Below are 19,431 nucleotides of genomic sequence, written 5' to 3'. Positions count from 1 at the left end.
CAACAAAAAGAATAAAAGGGCTTCCCTGGTGGCGCAGTGGTTGGGAGTCCGCCTGCCGATGCAGGGGACACGGGTTCGTGCCCCGGTCCAGGAAGATCCCACATGCCGCGGAGCGGCTAGGCCCGTGAGCCATGGCCGCTGAGCCTGCGCGACCGGAGCCTGTGCTCCGCAACGGGAGAAGCCACAACAGTGAGAGGCCCGCATACCGCAAAAAAAAAAAAAGAATAAAAGACCTAGGAATAAACCTACCTAGGGAGACAAAAGACCTGTATGCAGAAAACTATAAGACACTGATGAAAGAAATTAAAGATGATACCAACAGATGGAGAGATATACCATGTTCTTGGATTGGAAGAATCAATATTGTGAAAATGAGTATACTACCCAAAGCAACCTACAGATTCAATGCAATCCCTATCAAATTATCAATGGCATTTTTTACGGAACTAGAACCAAAAAATCTTAAAATTTGTATGGAGACACAAAAGACCCCGAATAGCCAAAGCAGTCTTGAGAGAAAAAAACGGAGCTGGAGGAATCAGACTCTCTGACTTCAGATCATACTACAAAGCTACAGTAATCAAGACAATATGGTACTGGCACAAACACAGAAACATAGATCAATGGAACAAGATAGAAAGCCCAGAGGTAAACTCATGCAACTATGGTCAACTAATCTATGACAAAGGAGGCAAGGATATACAATGGAGAAAACACAGTCTTTTCAATAAGTGGTGCTGGGAAAACTGGACAGCTACATGTAAAAGAATGAAATTAGAACACTCCCTATCACCATACACAAAAACTCAAAATGTATTCGAGACCTAAATGTAAGACCGGACACTATAAAACTCTTAGAGGAAAACATAGGAAGAACACTCTTTGACAGAAATCACAGCAAGATCTGTTTTGATCCACCTCCTAGAGAAATGGAAACAAAACCAAAAATAAACAAATGGGACCTAATGAAACTTAAAAGCTTTTGCACAGCAAAGGAAACCATAAACAAGATGAAAAGACAGCCCTCAGAATGGGAGAAAATATTTGCAAATGAATCAAAGAACAAAGGATTAATCTCCAAAATATATAAACAGCTCATGCAGCTCGATATTAAAAAACAAACAATCCAATCCCAAAATGGGCAGAAGACCTAAATAGACATTTCTCCAAAGAAGACATAAAGATGGCCAAGAAGCATATGAAAAGCTGCTCAACATCACCAATTATTAGAGAAGTGCAAATCAAAACTACAATGAGGTATCACCTCACACCAGTTAGAATGGGCTTCATCAGAAAAGCTACAAACAACAAATGCTGGAGAGGGAGAAAAGGGGACCCTCTTGCACTGCTGGTGGGAATGTAAACTGATACAGCTGCTATGGAGAACAGTATGGAGGTTCCTTAAAAAACTAAAAATAGAATTACCATATGATCCAACAATCCCACTACTGGGCATATACCCAGAGAAAACCACAATTCAAATAGACACATGCACCCCAATGTTCATTGCAGCACTATTTACAATAGTCAGGTCATGGAAGCAACCTAAATGCCCACTGACAGACGAATGGATAAAGAAGATGTGGTACATATATACAATGGAATATTACTCAGCCATAAAAAGGAATGAAACTGGGTCATTTGTTGAGACGTGGATGGATCTAGAAACTGTCATACAGAGTGAAGTAAGTCAGAAAGAGAAAAACAAATATCGTATATTAACGCATATATGTGGAACCTAGAAGAATGGTACAGGTGAACTGGTTTTCAGAGCAGAAATTGAGACACAGATGTAGAGAACAAACGTATGGACACCAAGGGGGGAAATTACCAAATTCGTCACATTTCTCCCCAGTATGAATTTTTTGTTGAATCTTCAGGACATACTGTTTTCTTAAAGGTGTTTCCACATTCAGTACATGTGTACAGTTTCTGATCTGCATGAATTACCTCATTACACCCAAGGTGTGAATATTTGATGAAAAACTTTACAACATTCATTACCTTTGAAAGCTTGCTCTCCAATATAAATCCTCTCCTGTTCCACAGTCCTGATCTCTGGGTTAAAGCTTTAGCATGCACATTAGTCTTGTGTGGTTTCTGTGAAAGACGTATATTCTGAAGTCGAGTGCACTCTGAAGCCTGGAGAAAGCGCCTGCCCATACATTTCCAGGACTTCTCTTCAGTATGGACTCTTGTTGCCTACTTCAACTCAAGGTGAAACTTTTGCCACTCCCATTGCATCTGTAAGGGATTGCTCCACTATGTTCCCCAACCTTTGATGTTTGGGTAAAATCCTTCCCACAAACATTACATCTGTGTGGTTTGTCTCCAGGATATATATTCTTACATACCTAAAGAGTGAGCAATAAGTTTTAAAACTGCCATATTCATAGCATTTCTAAGTATAAAGTATTCAGTAAACCCTGAGTTTAAGACAGTACCTAAAAGCCTAGCCACATTCCGTGCACTTGTAAGGGTCTCTCCAGTATGGATTATCCGATGACTGGTGAGATGTGAGCCCTGAGCAAAGGTTTTACACACTCGTGTCACTTGTAAGCATTCTCTCCAGAATGAACTCTTTAGTGAATCCTGAGTTCAGACCATTGTCTAAAAGCCTTGACGCACTCATTACATTTATACAGCTTCTATCTAGCATGAATTTTCTTAGGAAGCCTAAGATGTAAAGGCCTGACAAAAGCCTTGCCACATTTATTACATTTGTAAGGTCTCCCGTGAGTAGGGATCACCTGATGTCTTTTTAGGCCTGAATGCACCCTGACGCGTCTGCCACACGCATTGCACTTGTACGGCTTCTCTCCTGTATGAGCTTGCTCATGCTCTGCAAGGTGTGAACGCTTTCCAAACGCTTGTGACATTCACTACGCTGGTAAGGTTCCGATTCGGGATTAATTACCTGATGGTTGGTGAACCAGGTCTGAACACAGAACCGAAGCTTTGCTGTGACACCCACATTTGTGTGGCTTTCCTCCAGCTTGACTTTTCTGAGGGTCCAACAGATTATACACTTTACCACACTCATTACATGTGTAAGGTTTCACTCTAGTGTGGATGCTCCAATGATGTGCAGAGTGAGTCCTCTGACTGAAGGCCCGGCCACGTATACCACATCTAAATGGTTTCCCTCCTGTATGGATTCTTTGATGTCTAGTGAGGTCTGAGACCTGAAGAAAGGCTACGTCACACTCATTACACTTGTAAGAACACTGGGGTGTCACAAGGCTGGCCCAGGTCACTCCCCGCCCCACACGCCAGGTGAGGGGAAGGGCTGACCAGGAAGGGGAGGCTGGGGGAGCAGAAGGACCGGCCTGAGGAGACGCGAGGACAGGGGGGCTGGGAGAGAGGGAGGGGGTCTCAGGAGAGGGGCAGGCTCTCCAGAACCCCAGGACCGGGGAGAGGGGAGCAGGGCAGCCGGCGCTGCCCTCCATGGGCCGAGAGGGCGAGCCTGGGCGGCGCGCATCCACCTCGCGGAAGAGGACGTTACATGGGGGGGGGGCAGGGGAGGTCGTAAAGGGTTTTATGGAGGAAAACGACCCTAAAGGCGGTGTCTATGTGGACCGGAGACCGAAAAGCTGAAGGAGGCAAATACACGCATCATATCAATGATATTAAGCCATCGTTTACACGTCGTGACTCTCCACCCGTTTCCTCTCTTACTCCTATCATTAAACCCCCAAATCATTTTAGGACCTTATACTGTAAGTATTCTTTAAAAAAGAATAAAACAGTAGATTGTGAATCCAGTAACAGAAGACTAAATCTTATTTACCAAAAAAGTATGCAAGAACTGCTAATTCATGCATCCATACCTGTTAGGATGGCTTTCTCAAGCTTCTAAAGGACAGCAGTTGTCCACTGGTCTTAGGAACCAAAAAACTGGTGCAAATCCAAGTAAAAATAATAACTTACTCACCTCCTTTACACTAGTCACACTATTCATACTAACAATGCCGATTATAACAACAAACTCCAACATTTACAAAAGTAATATATATCCATCCCATGTGAAAACCACTATCTCATATGCTTTTATCACCAGCGTAATTGCAACAATATTTATTCTTACAGAACAAGAAATAATTATCTCAAACTGACACCGAATCACAATCCAAACCTTAAAATTATCACTTAGCTTCACAATAGATTATTTCTCAATGTTTGTGCAGTAGCACTAATTTATCGCATGATCTAGTATAGAATTCTCAATATGATACATGCACTCAGACCCTAATACTAATCAATTTTTCAAATATTTACTCCTGTTTCTAATCACAATACTAATTCTTTTCCCCGGCCAGGGATGGAACCCAGGCCCTCGGCAGTGAAAGCACGCCGTCCTCACCACTGGACTGCCAGGGAATTCCCACAATACCAGCTCGTGTTCCCACTACCAATCTTCTCCAACTTTTCACCGGATGGGACGGAGCCAGAATCATGTCTTTTCTGCTTATTGGGTGACGACCTGACAGAGCAGATGCAAATGCGGCCGCTCTTCAAACAACTTTATACAACACACTGGAGACACTGGATTCGTTGTATCAACAGCAAGACCTCTACTCAACAAATCTGTATACTGAACCTAAGTCACCCAAACCTACCCGATAGGACTTGTATTAGCCGCAACCGGAAAACCCGCCCAAATTGGCCTCCACCCATGACTTCCCTCAGCAACAGAGGGTCCTACTGCCATCTCAGCCCCAGTCCACTCAAGCACAACAGTTGTAGCAGGCATCTTCCTACTAATCCGCTTTCACCCTTTAATAGAAAAGAATACATTTATCCAAACAATAACATTCTGTTTAGGGGCTATCACCACATTATTTACAGCAATATGTGCTCTTACCCAAAGTGACATTAAAAAAATTGTTGCTTTCTCCACTTCGAGTCAACTAGGCCTTATAATAGTAACAGTCGGCATTAACCAGCCTCATCTAGCATTTCTCCGTATTTGCACACACGCCTGTTTCAAGGATATACTATTCATATGCTCTGGATCGATTATTTGCAGTGCAAATGATAGATAAGACATTCGAAAAATAGGAGGCCTACGTAAAGCAATGCCTTTCACCACAACAGCCCTCATTATTGGAAGTCTCACGTTAACAGGATACCACTCCTCACGGGCTTCTATTCTAAAGATCTCATTATCGAATCTGCTAACACGCTGTATACCAACACCTGAGCCCTCTTAATAACCCCCGGCGCCACATCCCTCACAGCTGTGCATAGCACGCACTCACGTTATTTTTTTCCTCCCACTCCGAGGACAACCTTGCTTTCCAATTAACTTCAATTAATGAAGACAACCCACTCCTAATCAACTCTATCATATGTCTATTAGCTGGAAGCAGTTTCTCCGGATTTCTTATCTCCAACAACATTCCCCCAACAACAATCCCACAAATAACTGTGCCTCCTTAATTGAAACCAACTGCTCTTGCCGTAACCATCCTAGGCTTTATTCTAGCACCTGAAATCAACCTTGCTGCATAAAATTTAAAACTTAATTATCCCTCAAACTTCTTCAAAACCTCAAAACTCTTAGGATATTTCCCCACTATTATACACCACTTTCAGCAAGCCAAAAATCAGCATCTTCCCTACTGGATTTAATTTGACTAGAAAATATCTTACCAAAACCCACTTCTCTTATTCAAATAAAATTTTCTACACTTGTACCAAAGAGGCCTAATCAAACTATACTTCTTTCATTCCTCATTATCCTTACCCTAAGCATAATAGTATTTAATTGCCATGAGTAACCTCTATAATAACTATAAGTAATGACCAACCAGTAACAATTACCTTGAATCAACTACCATAACTATACAACGCCGCAATATCTATAGCCTCCTCACTAAAAAATCCAGAATCACCTGAATCATAAATTACTCAGTCCCCCAGTCCATTGAACAAATACCATTTCTACTTCCTTGTCCTTTAAAGCACAGAAAATTCTATCACTTTATCAATTTTCTATTGTAAATTCTATCATTAATCCCAAAAGAAATATACCTAAAACAGTTTTATTAGAAACTCAAGTTTCAGGATACTTCTCAGTAGCCACAGCTGTTGTATAACCAAATACTACTAACATTCCCCCTAAAGAAAGTAAAAACACCATTAAACCCAAAAGCAAACCACCAAAATTCAACACAATTCCACAACCAATACCACCACCCACAATCAACCCAAGTCCACCATAAATAGGCGAAGGTTTAGAAGAAAACCCCACAAAACTAATTTTAAAAATAGTACTTAAATACAATGTATGTTACCATTATTCTTACATGGAATCTAACCATGGCCAATGACATGAAAAATCATCACTATTTCGACTATAAGAACACTAATGACCAACATCTGAAAATCACACCCACTAATAAAAATTATCAACAATGCAGTCATTGATCTTCCAGCTGCATCAAACATCTCATCACGATGGACCTTTGGTTCTCTGTTAGGCATTTGTTTAGTTCTACACATCTTGACAGGCTTATTCCTAGCAATACATCATACATCAGATATAGTAACTGCATTTTTATGAGTAACACATATCTGCCAAGATGTAAACTAGAATCATCTGATACCTACATGCAAATGGAGCTTCCATGTTTTTTATTTGCCAATTCATTCATGTAGGATGAGGCTTATACTACAGATCCTATACCTTTTCTGAAACATGAAATACTGGAATCATTTTACTATTTACAGGTATAGCCACAGCATTCATAGGCTATGTCTTACCTTGAGGACAAACAGCGTTCTGAGGAGCAACAGTTGCCACCAATCTTCTCTCAGCAATTCCCTATATCGGCACAAGCCTTGTGGAATGAATCTGAGGCGGTTTTTCAGTAGACAAAGCAACTCTAACACAATTCTTTGCCTTCCATTTTACCCTCCTCATTGCAGCACTAGCAACTGTTCCCTTATTCCTTCCAGAAATGGGCTCTAATAACCCCACAAGAATCTCATATGACATAGACAAAATCCCATCTCACCCCTACTATACAAAGACATCCTAGGTGTCCTATCACTGATTCTAATCTTAGTATTATTCTCATCTGACCTGCTAGGAGACCCAGACAACTACATCCCAGCAAATCCCCTTAATACACCACCACATATCAAGCCAGAATGATACTTCTTATTCGCGTACGCAATTCTACGATCAATTCCCAAAAAACTTACAGGAGTACTAGCTCTAATTTTTTCAGTCTTAATCCTAGCATTTACCCAGTACTCCATACATTGAAACAACAAAGCATAACATTCCGACCCCTCAGCCAATGCCTATTTTGAGTACTAGTAGCAGACCTAACGACACATGAATTGGAGGACAAACCCTAGAGCACCCGTTATTATCGAACAAGCATCCATTTTGTTTCTTTTAAATTCTAGCTCTAATACCAGTAACTAGCATCACTGAAAATAATCTCCTAAAATGAAGAGTCTTTTACCCTGGTCTTGTAAACCAGAAAAGGAGAATAACACACCTAAGCCTCAAGGAAGAAGCTCCACTATCAGCACCCAAAGCTGAAATTCTACTTAAATTATTTCCTGAACATTTGTTACGGGACACTTAGAAAATTAAGTACCATGTCGGTATTAAAATGACTTCCTTTTTCTATAAGTTACTACGTATTTCGTGCATTATATGTATTACCTCTGGATTTTACACCGAAGGGAAATCAGACCCCAGGCTTCTCACGGCCACAACTGAATTAACTTGGGGTGCGGGAGCGGATATTTTAAGGTCCGTAGCGACCCCAGACCTCGGATACGGAGAGGGGACCACCGGGCGCAGGTTAAACTAGTAAAAAACGGTTAACTCACACTCCCCACCGCGACCGCAGCTCCGCGTTCTCTGCTTCGGGATCTGCAGCAAACTACGCGACCATGGAGACGAGACGCCAGAGGCGGCTGGGGGCGGGGCCTGAGCAGAGTGTCACGGGGAGGGGCGGGGCCTGAGCAGAGCGCCACGGGGAGGGGCGGAGCCTGAGCAGAGCGCCAGGGCGAGGAGCGGGGCGTGGGGCCCAGGCCAGCGCCTGGACCGTCAGAGGGCGGGGCGGGCGCTGCACGTTCCTCCGTTTGATCCTGTCTGGGTCTAGAATGCTTGAGGGTCTTGTGTTGCACCATTGCTTCCTCCTTGGTTTAACAGTTTGTAACAGTTTTAAGGTAAAAGCTTAAAGTAGTGTGGGATACTTATGTTGGTCTGGGAACTGCAGTCTCGGTGGGGGCTTGATGTGGGGTGGTGTTTGGACCCAGGAACATTCCTGCAATTAGAGTTAATTTAAGCAGTTTAAGGAAACAAGAGCTGGATCTGTCTGTGTAGGGATTACAAACTCTGTGAAACACAGAACCCTTGGAATGGGCTATTTCATACTAACACCTGTAAGGACAAAAATGTTGCCGTGCCATTCCTGTTCTACAAGGATCAAGCTCATTGGTCACTGCGGTGGCCCTGAGTGTGTCATACAAATACAAATGCGGAAGGGCAATTCGGTGAAGGTAACAGAAGGAGAAAATTGCCAGGATGGGCACATATTTACAGTGACTGAGGAATAGCCATAATTATTGTGTGGCTTGGTGAGGTGTGATATTAATTTTCTATTGGAGACATTTAAAATTTGGGACCTCTTGGAGTTAGAATTTTTTTTTATTTTTCAGGACTTAAAAAGCCACCCTAGGGCTTCCCTGGTGGCGCAGTGGTTGAGAGTCCGCCTGCTGATGCAGGGGACACGGGTTCGTTCCCCGGTCCGGGAAGATCCCACATGCCGCGGAGCGGCTGGGCCCGTGAGCCATGGCCACTGAGCCTGCGCGTCCAGAGCCTGTGCTCCGCAACGGGAGAGGACACAGCAGTGAGAGGCCTGCATACCGCAAAAAAACCCACAAAAAAACAAAAACAAACAAACAAACAAAAAAAGCCACCCTATATAAATAGGCTGTGTATACTTCTGCATGTTGAGTCTTCGTTTTAAAAATGATATAATTCCCTAGAGAGCTTAAGATATAAGTAATGGATCCAAAATCATGATTACCTGTTTGAAGGACACACAGACATGTTTCTTTAAAGCATCCTCAGTATTGCCGAGAAGGCATGGGGATGGGGCAGTATAATGAATTAATGGAAAGATAGTTAATATCATTTGTCAAAATTGCCTGAGAGATTTGATCCCAGGACTATTTATATACACACTTTTCCTGTATCGACCCCTGTAGCTATGTAGGGGTATGTTGCTAGTTCCACTTATGAAGGCATGACAAGTAAAGTAAGTGGACGCTTTTAAGCCTCAGTTGTACCTTCAGTGTCAATGTCATCAAAATATTTTAACGTATAAGACATTGTACTTTCGAATCAAATTGCAACACAATCTCATATCACTTGTATTTCCCCTGAATGACTACAAGACCTACTGACTGCCAATTATTTCCAGTTTTATTTTTCCAAGTAAGAGCAATCCTGTGTCGCAACAACATGGATCGACCTAGCGATCATCATACTAAGTTAGTCAGAAAGACAAATACCATATGCTATCACTTATATGTGGAATATAAAATATGACACAAATGAACTTATCTCCAAAACAGAAACAGACTCACAGACATAGAGAACAGACTTGTAGTTGCGGGGGGTTAGTAGATGCAAACTATTATATATAGATTGGATAAACAACAAGGTCCTACTGTGTAGCACTGGGAACTATATTCAATACCCTGTGATAAATCATAATGGAAAAGAATATGAAAAAGAATATATACATGTATAACGGAATCACTTTGCTGTACAGCAGAAATTAACATTATAAATCAACTATACTTCACTAAAATATTTTTTTTTTAAAAAGAGTAATTCCTGTGTCACCGCTGCCTAATACCTGAGTACCACATTGACTTTTCCGTATGCATTATGTCCAAAATTTTATAGTAATTGAGATACGAAATCGAAATGTGACACTCCATGAGAAGTCAGCAAACTTTTTTGTAAAGGGGCACATAGCAAATATTTTATTCTTTGTAAGCCATACTGATTCTGTTACAACTATTCTACTCTGCCCTTATTAGATCCATGGTATGTAAACATAAGTGTATTCTAATTACATTGATGCAGCATTTAAAAACAGATGGTAGGTTGTATTTGGCTCCTGTTCTGTAGGTTGCCGAGCCATGACCTACACAAAGGAATGAAGGCCACCAGAGACAGTAACTACATGGGTAATACATAAGCCAGACCTTGCTTATTTTTAAGTGTCTTTAAAATATAATTGTTTAAAAAACTTAACCATCTAGTTTGGGTTTATAGTATATGTCAAAGTAAAATCTATGAGAATGATCACACAAAGGGCAGGACTGGAGAACTGGAAGTATACATGTGTAAGGGTCAGATGCTCTATAGAAAGTAGTGTGGAAGTCCTTGAATGTAGACTGTGGTAAGCTGTATAGTAAAACCCCTAGAGCAAACACTTAAATATTGTTACAGCTAACAGTGATGAACTGAAAAAGGAGTTTAAACAAACCCATAAAAAAATTCAGTTATTTTACAGAAGACAGAAAAAGAGGGGAAACAGTGGAAAATACAAAGCAGACAATATAAAACCAACAGCATGATAATAATTTAAATCTAACTATATAATTATCTCAAACCAAATGGCCTAAAGACCCCAATTGAAAGGCAGACATTGACAGCTAGATTTTTAAAAGAGAGATGAATTTAATAAAATTCAAAATAAAAGCATGGAAAAAAGGTAAACCATATCAACACTATTCAAAATAGAGTGGCTATTGTAAGATTAAAGGAGATTAAGGAGCAAATAAGACCAGGGATAATGAACTCTAGTTCATAATCATAAAGGGATTAAGTTCATCAGAATGACAGACAGTCATAAAAACTATGCACCCAGCAGCAGAACTTCAAAACCCTCAGAGAAAACTGGCAAGATTGCAAGGAGAAATAAATAAACCCACACTCATGGTCAGCGATTTCCATGCTTCCTCTGTCGATAACAGTAGAAGAACAGACAGAAAATCGGTAAGTTCCTGGAAGATTCTAACAATACCATTAATCAATGAAATGGAGATTTATAGAACTGTGAGATAATAGAAAATATATATATTGATCTCTGGCCCTGGCTCCTGGCACAGAGCTCCTAAAACCCTTGTGATTCTCTAAGTGGTAAGAGCACCAGGAGCATCTTTTGTTCTACTGAGGTGACTCTGGGTGGCTCCATCCTATAAGGGGAGCTTGGTCAGCAGAAAGACCAAGCCAGGATTAGAAGCTTGGAATTTTCAGCCCTACCCCTAAAAATTCATTATACCTACACGAGGAAGCCTCCATAAAATCCCAACAGTAGGACGTTCAGAGAGCTGCAGACTGGCGAACACATCCACATGGGGAGGGTGATGCACCCCAATGCCATGAAGACAGAAGCACCTGCGTTGGGGTACCTCCCAGATCTCACCCTATGTGTCTCTTCAACTGTATCCTTTATCATATCCTTTAGGAAACTGGTGAATGTGTTTCCCTGAGTTTTGTGAGCAGCTCTAGCAAATTAATTGATCCCAGGAGAGGCTTGTTGGAATCTACCACCTATAGCTACTTGGTCTGAAGCAAAGGTGATGACCTGGACCTGTGACTGGGGTCTGAAGTGTGTCGGGTGGGGGCTGGGGCAGTGTTGTGGGCTGAGCCCTAATCTGTGGGATGTGATGCTCTCTCCAGGTAGATAGTGTCAGAATTGAGTTTAAGTGAAAAACACCTAGTTGGTGTTGCAGAGAATTGCTTGTTGTGGGGAAAAACTTCCACATTTGGTGACCAAAAGTGTGAGAAGTGAAGTGTTCAGAGTGAAGGTGGTAATAGTGTGAGCATAAAGGAAACACAGAGAAAAGAAACACAGTAGGATGGACTGGATCTTTCTCTCCACAAGAGGAGGGAAACTGAGTTTCTCCTTTATAAGAACAATCCAGCTAACGAGAATTTTAAGCAATCTTTCAAAGTGCACATAGTACTTTACCAAGACAAACCACATCCTGGCCCATGAAACAAGTCTGGATAAACTTTACAAGAATCCTATACAAAATATCTCTATGACCACAATGGAATTAAAACAGAAATCATTAACAAAAATATCTGGAAAATCAAATATCTGAAATATAATGACCGACTTGTGACCAACCCTGTGACAGAGGAGAAATTAGAAAGGAAATTAGAATGTATTCTGAATTGAATAAAAATGAAAACAGAACGTATCAAATTTATAATTTGCTACTATAGCAGGAGAAATTAAAAAGAGCACCCTTGGAGAAGGGATAACTATTTAACAAAACACCTAAAAGCCTAAGGGCTCTTTCATTTTTTTTGTTTTCTTGGGCTTTTTGGCCCTCAGTGTGAACTTCCTGCTTGTAACGGGACTTAAGTCTTAACTGAGCTCATCCAGTTCTGAGGCTTGTTTAGGTAGGTGAAGGCATCACAGTGAGAGGGCACGTTTCTTGAGGTTGTTACAAATATCTGATACGATAAACCAGCTAAACATGTTAAAACTGAGAACACACAATCCATTAAGGGTAGTTAGACAATGAAAGGTAATATATTTCTAGATGAATTAAAATTAAATGGATATTCTAATGCAAACAGTGAATATATATGATGGAAGGAATGAGGGTAATATTTAGGAAGGGGATCTTGAAATCAAGATTTCAAAGGTGGAACAATTACGGGGAATACTGAACTCCCATCTGTAACCTAAACCTTGGGTGGTTAAGGTGGGTAAGGGGAAAAAAAAGGTCATTGAAAGTGTACCAGTCAGCTTTCTACAGGTTTTCCTGCGGTAACAAATATCCCTGAATTCTCACTGGCTTGTAACAACAAACATTTATTTCTTGCTCATATCATATCTATCATTATTCACCTCTTGCTTGTTTCTCTAACTTGATTCTGGGATTCAGGATAAAATTCCAGTGTATCTGGGATCTACCATTCTTGCAGCAGGAAGAGAAGGTTCAAAAAAGCAAACAAAGGTTTTGAAAGCTTCCATTTAAAGTTGAAACATACCATTCTACTCACACCAGGAACTCACAAAGCCATTCTTGCATAATATGGGCAGGGAAGTACAGTCCTCTCAAAGGGAAGGAAGGGTTGGTCGCCTAAGTCAAGTGGCCAAGTTTGATATCAAAGGGCAGACATACATGATCTCACAGGATGGTGATAAATCATTGGAAATAATATTACAATATATGTTAGTGCAGCTTCTATCAGAAATAATTTGTCTGTCCTTTGTTCACACAAAATATATTTACCCCGGTCCGAGAGGAAAGAAAAAACATTTCGCCCTAGACATGAGTTCAATCACAAATGAGAATTTCATAATAATCTCATGAGATTCCTCTGAATTCAGAGCCCCGTGTGGAGCTCTCCCCACTCATAACACATTATGGTGGAACAGAGAAATAAAATCTCAATAAACACTCTCATTTAGAAGAAAAAAAGAAAAGAGGCACCCAGTAGTCTCAGGTCCACAGCAAATGTGCAGTTCTGATGGGCAGATGTAGTGAGGGCCCTGTTCTGTGGGGGCAGGAATGACAAGGGACCCTTTTCTTGAATCCAGCTCTTCTCCTGAGAACAAACCTCCAGTGGTTTGTATTTCATTGCTCTTGACTTCACCTAGTTACATCTAACAGAGTATTGGAAATGTTGCCTTCCTTGTGCAATGAGCTGCTTGCTCCGGTTACTCCCGTCGCGTGAATATTTACAGTCCCAAAGATCATCGGGTTAATTGAAAAAAATAAAACTGAGAACCCACTATCAAAACTACCAAAGAAGGGCTTCCATAGTGGCGCAGTGGTTGAGAGTCCGCCTGCCGATGCAGGGGACACGGGTTCGTGCCCCGGTCCGGGAAGATCCCACATGCTGCGGAGCGGCTGGGCCCGTGAGCCATGGCTGCTGAGCCTGCGGGTCTGGAGCCTGTGCTCCGCTAGGGGAGAGGCCACAGCAGTGAGAGGCCCACGTACCGCAAAAAACAAAAAACAAACAAACAAAAACAAAACAAAACAACAAAACTACCAAAGAAAATAGGAGAGGGACTTCCCTGGTGGTCCGGTGGTTAAGACTCCAGACTCCCAAGGCAGGGGGTCCGGGTTCGATCCCTGGTCAGGGAACTAGATCCCACATGCACGCCACAACTAAGAGCCCTCATGCTGCAACTAAAAAATCCTGCATGCTGCAACTAAAAAATCCTGCATGCCACAAGGAAGAGCCCGTGTGCTGCAGCTAAGACCCGGCGCAGCCAAATAAATAAATAAATAAATTTTTTTAAAGAAGAAGGAAAATAGGAGAAACACAAATAACTAATATCAAATGAAACAGGGAACATTACTACTGTTAAAAAGAAAACCACCGGCCAAAATGGAATCACTCATGCTAGGCCACACCACTAAACTGGGGCTTGAGGGACTTCCCTGGCAGTCCAGTGGTTAAGACTCTGCATTTCCGCTGCAGGGGGGCACAGGTTCGACCCCTGGTGGGGAACTAAGATCCTGAATGCCATATGGTGTGGCCAAAAAACCCCCCAAAAAACCGGGGCTTGATAACTTAACGTAACTGAAGCTTCGACCTCCCCCAGAAATGCTGTCTTAACAGGTCAGTCAGGAATTTTCTGGTCTGCACCAGTGAGGTCATGTGTCACGTGGGCCCTCTCCATTCTCCAAAGGAACATGAGGTCCTCTGCCACACAGACCCCTTCTGTCCACCACAGGTGAGTGACCTAAGCCTGAAGTTATCTTTTTTGTTTATGACTTCTTGCCTCACCTTTAAAAAGACCTCTCCTTTTCTGTAGCCCTTTACAGCTCCCCTCTCCTCACTGTACGGGATGCTGCCCTATTCATATATCAATCACTGAAGCCAATTAGATCTTTAAAGTTTATTCAGCTGAATTTTTGGTTAACACTACAGAGGGACTTCCCTGGTAGTCCAGTGGTTAAGACTTCGCCTTCCAGTTCAGGGGATGCGGCTTCGACCCCTAGTTGGGGGACTAAGATCTCACATGCCACGGGGCAACTACTGAGCCCACGCACTCTAGCGTGCTCCACAACTAGAGAGAAGCCCGCTCACCACAACGAAGAGCCTGCACACCACAATGAAAGATCCGCAACTAAGACCCGACGCAGCCAAATTAATTAATTAATTTTTTAAAAAATGGTCCATATCAAAAAAAAAACTTAAAAAAAAACTACAGAATTTACAGACATCAAAAGGATAGTAAGGGACTGCTACAAATGCTCCACACACATACACTTGACAAGTAAGATGAAATATTCTTTTAAACATACAACCTACCACAAATCACCAATGGGAAGCATATCATTTGAATAAATATTTTGAATTATGAAGTGAATTTATAATTTTAAAATCTCCCCTCCCCCCCAAAATAAATCTGCAAGCACAGTGACTGTTGAGCGTTTACCTAAACTACTTGGTAATACTGCTGCCTTGGCGTTTATTTTGTGTGGCCAAGTGGCCTGCACGGGTCTTGAACTGACACCAGCCCCTCCCTTGAAGGCATGTCCTAGATAACAGCCCACAGGGTCACAGTAAATGTAAGTTCCTGATATGACTCCCCCAGCTGCCCTTGTGATAAGCATTGTCCCCTGTTACCCAGGGCCTTCCCCTTGTTTCCCTTTAGATAAGACCCCCCAGCCCTGAAGTTTACCAAAACCCTGCTCTTTTGGGTTTGAACTGACCTATCTGACCTTAGCCCCAGAACCCAAAATCACTCCATCCACGGAGCCTAATAAAGGCCTGTATCCTAGGTCCTGCCCCGTGCTCCTTGACTGCACCCTGCTCCCTGCCTGGACCTCCTCACGTGGCCCAGGAGCTGTGCCTCAGGACCTATAATAAACGCCTGCATTTTGTTTTCCCTTGCAGTCTTTTGTTGAGTAGGGGCTCAACATCCAACACCTGGGGGCTCTACTTAACAAATATTAACAAAATCACAACAGTGACACAATTCTATCAAACGTATAAAGAAGAATAAATAGCAATTATATACAATTTCTTTTGGAAAACAGAAGTGGAGGGAATACTTCCCAACTCAATTTATGAGGCCAGTATTACCGTGATGCTAAAACTAGACAAAGACATTAGAAATAAATAAATAAATAAGGAAGAAGAAAGATAACTACCAACTAAACCCCACATGTAGATGTAAAAGTTCCTAACAAAATATTAGCAACAGCAATCAGCAGTACACAGAAAGAACTATACACCATGACCAAACGGTGTTTATCTGAGGGAGAGAAGGCTGGCTTTAACGTCCAACCAATGTCATCCACACTGTTAAGAGGATGAAGAAGAAAATTCCGAGGCTCTATCAATAGATGCGGCAAAAGCACTTCATAAAATGCAATGCCCATTTATCATTATATAAACTTCAGAACACTAGGAAGAGAGGGAACTTCCCTCAACTCAATAAAGAACACCTACAAAAAACATACAGTAAACATCAAACTTAATGGTGAAAAACTGAATGCTTTTCCCCAGAGGTTAGGAACCAGGCAAAGATGTCCACTCTCACTACTGCTATTGACATTGTATTAGAAGGTGTAGCCAGTGAAATAAGGGAAGAGGAAGTAAAAGTAACAGGGAGAGAAAAAGAAGACAAAATAGTGTACCCACTTACAGAAGACATTATGGTTGTGGTAGGCTGAATAATGCACCCCCCAAACATCCACCTCCTCATAGCTCTAACATATGGAGTGTTAACTTTAAATGTCTAAAGGGAGTTTGCAAACGTGATCTACGTAAGATCATGACATGGGAGATTATCCTGGATGATCTGCTAAATGTGTTATAATCCCAAGGGTCCTTATATGCAGGATACGGTAGAATTAGACTCATGTAGAGGTTGGTGATATGGCAGAAGCAGAGGGACAGAGATAAAGAGATTTTAAGAGGCTACCTTGCTGCCTTTGAAGATGGCAGAAGAGGACCATGAGGCAAAGGATCTAAGTGGCCTCTGGAACCCAGAGGGAATGAATTCTAACCTCAAGTATCCAGAAGGAGCACAGGGCTTTGGATCCATTTTACACTTCCGGCCTCCAGACTGTAAAAAGAATAAATGTTGTTGGTTTAAGCCACTCAATTTTTGGTAATTTGTTACAGCAGCAATAGGAAAACTTAAAGAAATAATATATGTAGAAAATCACGGTGATCTACATAAATTTCTAGAAAAATAAAATTTGCAATGTGTCAGTATGTAAGAATGACATACAACAATCTACTGCACGTCTACAAACTAGCAATTTATACATGGAAACTGAAATTAAAAATACAATACCATGTATGAGTGCTCAAAAAAGAAAAAGTAGAAGAAATATGTGTGTAGGGGGTGGGATGAATTGGGAGATTGAGATTGACATATGTACACTATTGACACTATGTATAAAACAGACAGCTACTGAGAACGTACTGTATAGCACAGGGAACTCTACGCAATGCTCTGTGGTGACCTAAATGAGAAGGAAATCCAAAAAAGAGGGTAAATACGTATACGTATAGCTGATTCACTGTGCTATACATTAGAAACTAACACAATATTGTGAAGCAACTAGACTCCAATTAAAAAAAAAAAAGAGGGGCTTCCCTGGTGGCGCAGTGGTTGAGAGTCGACCTGCCGATGCAGGGGACACGGGTTCGTGCCCCGGTCTGGGAAGATCCCACATGCCGCGGAGCGGCTGGGCCGGTGAGCCATGGCCGCTGAGCCTGCGCATCCGGAGCCTGTGCTCTGCAACGGGAGAGGCCACAACAGTGAGAGGCCCGCGTACGGCAAAAAAAAAAAAAAAAAAAGAAAAAAAAGAAATGTGTAATTTTACATGTCTTTTAAGTCTATTTCAATAATTATTACATTATTTCCAATTCAATTTCTCTTAGCAGCCCTCCACTAATAATTATATGATCCGTAATCAATAATAATCTCTGTCTTAAAATGTTTGATCTCTTTCTCATGGTTTTGTTCTTCTCCTCAGCTAGCCACAATCCTGGGCAATTATTTCCACAGTTAGTATCTCTCCACCCTTGTTCCTGGCTCAAGGGAAATGGGTCTTCTGTATCCATCCTAACAGTGAACCATTCTTGCCTCCATAAATCCAACTTCATCTTGGATAGTCTTCCTTGTAGGGTTATGTGGGCATCAGTGTATTTACATCTTATTTAACTATTCACTCATTGGTAATACTGGCCTATGAAATAAAAGTACAGACAGAACAGAAAGAGCCCACAACCACAATTATATATAAAGATAACCCATAAAAAAAGTCAAGAGATACTCACAAAAATTAAATACAGATGTTGAATAGCTGAAGGATAGAAATAATTTGCCTTGTTAGTGTAGCGTCATGGTTAAGAGACGTCTTTACAACCGGACAACATGGACTCAAATCCAGATTCAGCCACTTGTTGGGATGGGATTAAATGAGCTTTCAAATTTGCCTCTGTCCTAACTTCCTTCATCTGTGCAATAAGAATAACATCAGTACTTATCAGAGAGTTGAAGATTCCAGCAGTTATCATATGTAAAGTGTTAATAACGGTGACTCTTAAAATACGATATAAAAGATATCAAAATTCATGTCATTTATTAAAGGAAATATACGTATTATATTGGGATGGGAACAAATTCTAAGTGGAGGATACTGGGTGTCCGTTGACGTGGTAAAAGTAGCGCAAACCTCATTTTCCCTGCAAGACCCTCTGGCTCTGAATGTGAATACATCACTGGGAAAGGGCAGAATAGCCTCGAGGCATTTGCCAATGGAGATCATCTCCTTGTCACAACCTACAGTTGGAATCTTGGAGGCTTCCTTATTTCTTCTTCATCGCTGTATTTCCATTTACTTCACTGTGTGATTGTTCACACTTGATTTTCAACCGCCCGACTGTAGCCAGGTCCCTCAGTACAGACGCAGCTCACCGTTTTGCCGCTCCTTTAAGTTGAAGGCTTAAAGGAGCTCTCGTGCTTCATGCTTACAGAGCACCTGCTTTGCGCCTGTCACTGCCTGATGTGCACTGTCACGCCTCAAAACTGTCAAACCAACACAATCATATGTTTATCCCTTGGTGTAAACGGGGAAAAGTGTAAATTAAATATAAAATCGGGGTCACACCGTGTGGAAGAAAAAAATAACTATCAGAGAGAAGTATATCAAAAACGGAAACAAAGGGGCTTCCCTGGTGGCGCAGTGGTTGGGAATCCGCCTGCCAATGCAGGGGACACGGGTTCGAGGCCTGGTCCGGGAGGCTCCCACATGCTGCGGAGCAGCTGGGCCCGAGCGCCACAACTGCTGAGCCTGCGCTCTAGGGCCCGCGCACCTAGAGCCGGTGCTCCAAGACGAGAGAGGCTACCGCAATGAGAGGCCCGTGCACAG

The 19,431-nt window shown here is 41.8% G+C and overlaps 1 long non-coding RNA gene across 3 annotated transcripts in view; it reads right to left on the bottom strand.

The window, feature by feature from the left end:
• The window catches only part of LOC308605948, a 60,951-nt gene extending 42,440 nt beyond the window's left edge, over positions 1-18,511 (bottom strand). For all 3 annotated transcript variants that reach the window (XR_014013745.1, XR_014013746.1, XR_014013747.1), the window contains exons 1-2: positions 18,338-18,511; positions 17,053-17,111 (exon numbers count right to left, since the gene is read on the bottom strand). This is a non-coding gene — a long non-coding RNA (uncharacterized lncRNA). The remainder of the gene's footprint in view (positions 1-17,052; positions 17,112-18,337) is intronic.
• Positions 18,512-19,431: the final 920 nt, after the last annotated feature.

Source organism: Mesoplodon bidens, assembly GCF_964165515.1.
Source record: "Mesoplodon bidens genome assembly, chromosome: 18".
Taxonomy (NCBI): domain Eukaryota; kingdom Metazoa; phylum Chordata; class Mammalia; order Artiodactyla; family Ziphiidae; genus Mesoplodon; species Mesoplodon bidens.
This window is presented reverse-complemented; position numbering and strand designations above follow the sequence as displayed.